The sequence below is a fragment of the Amblyomma americanum genome, chromosome 4, assembly GCF_052857255.1.
Source record: "Amblyomma americanum isolate KBUSLIRL-KWMA chromosome 4, ASM5285725v1, whole genome shotgun sequence".
Taxonomy (NCBI): domain Eukaryota; kingdom Metazoa; phylum Arthropoda; class Arachnida; order Ixodida; family Ixodidae; genus Amblyomma; species Amblyomma americanum.
The window spans coordinates 9699248-9702377 of record NC_135500.1 but is presented as its reverse complement, the minus strand read 5'-3'; the positions used below and the strand labels follow the sequence as shown (position 1 = coordinate 9702377).

General features: G+C 47.4%; 1 pseudogene; it reads left to right on the top strand.

Annotated features, from left to right (window-relative positions):
• The first annotated feature begins 1002 nt into the window (after window positions 1–1002).
• LOC144127735 (uncharacterized) lies at window positions 1003–1907 on the top strand (annotated as a pseudogene).
• The last annotated feature ends 1223 nt before the right edge of the window (window positions 1908–3130 follow it).

Below are 3130 nucleotides of genomic sequence, written 5' to 3'. Positions count from 1 at the left end.
CCGGATGAGGCCGCCACGGGCCCTGTTGTCCTGCAGGCTATAAAAAGGGATCATCGAGGACGCACCCATCACATCGGCAGCAGCGGCAGCGGGACGCTTCTTCAACGCTCAAGCATCGCGCTTCTGTTGTACTGTTGCAGGCGGCCCGTTGGTGTGACGTGGAGTGACGTGGTGTGGCAGCACGCTAGTGACAGTTCTACGCGAGATTTTGCAAGCCACTGACAAGCAAGATATCAGAGCGCCTGCTAACTGTCCGCCTTTTGCCGGATGAGGCCGCCACGGGCCCTGTTGTCCTGCAGGCTATAAAAAGGGATCATCGAGGACGCACCCATCACATCGGCAGCAGCGGCAGCGGGACGCTTCTTCAACGCTCAAGCATCGCGCTTCTGTTGTACTGTTGCAGGCGGCCCGTTGGTGTGACGTGGAGTGACGTGGTGTGGCAGCACGCTAGTGACAGTTCTACGCGAGATTTTGCAAGCCACTGACAAGCAAGATATCAGAGCGCCTGCTAACTGTCCGCCTTTTGCCGGATGAGGCCGCCACGGGCCCTGTTGTCCTGCAGGCTATAAAAAGGGATCATCGAGGACGCACCCATCACACCGGCAGCAGCGGCAGCGGGACGCTTCTTCAACGCTCAAGCATCGCGCTTCTGTTGTACTGTTGCAGGCGGCCCGTTGGTGTGACGTGGAGTGACGTGGTGTGGCGGCACGCTCGTGACAGTTCTACGCCAGATTTTGCAAGCCACTGACAAGCAAGATATCAGAGCGCCTGCTAACTGTCCGTCTTTTGCCGGATGAGGCCGCCACGGGCCATGTTGTCCTGCAGGCTATAAAAAGGGATCATCGAGGACGCACCCATCACATCGGCAGCAGCGGCAGCGGGACGCTTCTTCAACGCTCAAGCATCGCGCTTCTGTTGTACTGTTGCAGGTCAGTAACTGCAGGATTGTGTAATTTTTTTTTCCTTTGCTATTTGCTGCTGTTGCTGCTGGCACGGTGTGACATGTCTCCAGTAGAGCAGTGCAAAGTGTGTGAAAATGTATGTACCGATCCCGTGAAATCAATAACATGCAGTGAATGTGGTTACAGATACCATACCGGAAGGTGTGCTGGTATTTCTGATGCCACCGTAAAATCGAAGGGTGAAGCGTATAAACAAGCATGGCGATGCACGACATGCCGGCGTTCTAAGCCTCGCTCACAGTCGGTAAATATAGCAGGAGTGCCTGAGGCGCAGGACGACGTACGCGTGTGGTTGAAAGTCATTAACGATAAGCTGGACCTCTTGCTACCCCTGAAAGAAACAGTTGAGGGCCTAGAGGATGCAGTTAACTTCATGAGCGAACAGTATGATCATCTCCTGGTACGTACTGAAAAGAATGAGCGCGTTGTCGCCGATATGAAGAGCAGACTGGAAATGCTTGAGGCACGGGATGAGGTCACGCAAATGAAAGCCGAGGTTGACAATCTGGAATGGCAAAGCCGTAAGCTAAACCTGGAATTCCACGGAATTCAGGACACAGAGAACGAAAATTTACTGGAGAAGATAAACGTGCTAGCAGCTAAGGCCCAAATTCCAGAACTCCTACAAGATGATGTTGTGACGATCCACAGACTGCCAGCGAGGAAAAACAAAACGCCAGGCATAATTTGCCGCTTTGCGAAAAAGGCAAAGCGAGGTGAATGTGGCAAAACAGGAAAAAACTGAGCAGTGTGGATGGTAATGTGTATTTTCAAGAAAACATAACAAAGCGAACACGTGCTCTTCTTTTCGCAGTGAAAAATTGGGCTAAGGTCAATGAATTCAAGCTCGTGTGGCACCACAATGGGCGGGTCCTCGTGCGCAAAGCTGAGGGAGGGTCGGCGGTGGCTATTTCAAGTCTTTGCGACTTGGATAAGCTAAGATAAGAACCACAGCATTTTCAACGGGTGACTAACCTGATAGTTATGGCGGGAGCCGATGGTGAACGTTACGTACTGCCACACGAACTTGAAAGTCACCTAGGTCAAGCATATATGAAGTCTTTGAAGTGCTTTCACCTTAACATACGATCAGTAAAGCATAAAGAATCTGAACTTGGCCTCTTTTTTCAACAACACGATAACATGTTTAATGTGATAATGCTCACAGAAACATGGAGCACAGATGATACGAATGTTTTTCGTTTACCTTCCTACCAGACGTTTTACTTAAATAGGGCAACTGGTCGCGGTGGTGGAGTGTGCCTCTTGGTAAAAAATGATTTCCCATGTGAACTACTCGAAACTTTCTGTACAAGTACAGGTGACTGTGAATTTATGGCACTGAAATTGCAAAACACTGTACTTGCCGTTGGTTATCGACCTCCGAATGGTGTGGTGGCATCGTTCTTGGATTACTTAGAAAATGTTTTTGAATTTGTAAACAATTCTCACTTTGACATTATTTTTGGTGGCGACGTGAATATAAACATGTTAAGCAATGATTCCTCCAAACTGAAACTGGATGTTCTGCTGAGGGCGAATGTTCTCACAAATGTCATAAATCTCCCAACAAGAGTGACACTAAATACATCAACATTAATAGATATTTTTGTTACAAATATAACTCCGGAGAGAATCAGAGCAGGCGTTATTGTGGCTGAGCTGAGTGATCATTTGCCTATTTTTTTGTGCTGTACCAAAAAGGTCAACACAAAAAAAAAACGTGCCTGCAAGCTTAATACAACGTGTGTCACAAAAAAATCTTTCCACATTTCTGGAAAAAGTTTCACTGGCATCATGGGATAGTGTGTACAAAAAAACTGATGCTAGCGCAGCTTACGAAGAACTGCCTAATATTCTTAAACCTATATACGCAGATTGTTTCCCTTTTGTGCGATTGAAAGTAAACACAAAAATCCACAAACCGTGGATAACACCCGACCTGGCAGCGAAAATACGTTAGAAAAATACAATGTTCAGCAGGTTTATCAAGAGCAAGGATCCAGACGCGTTGAAGCAGTTTAGAACTTGCCGTAATCGTTTAGATAAAGAGCTGAAAAGGGCACGAAAACAGCATTTTAACAACTTATTCACCTCTCTTTCTGGACGCACACAAGCTCTGTGGAAAAACCTGCGCTCAGTATTAAACTATAATGTTAAGAATGACT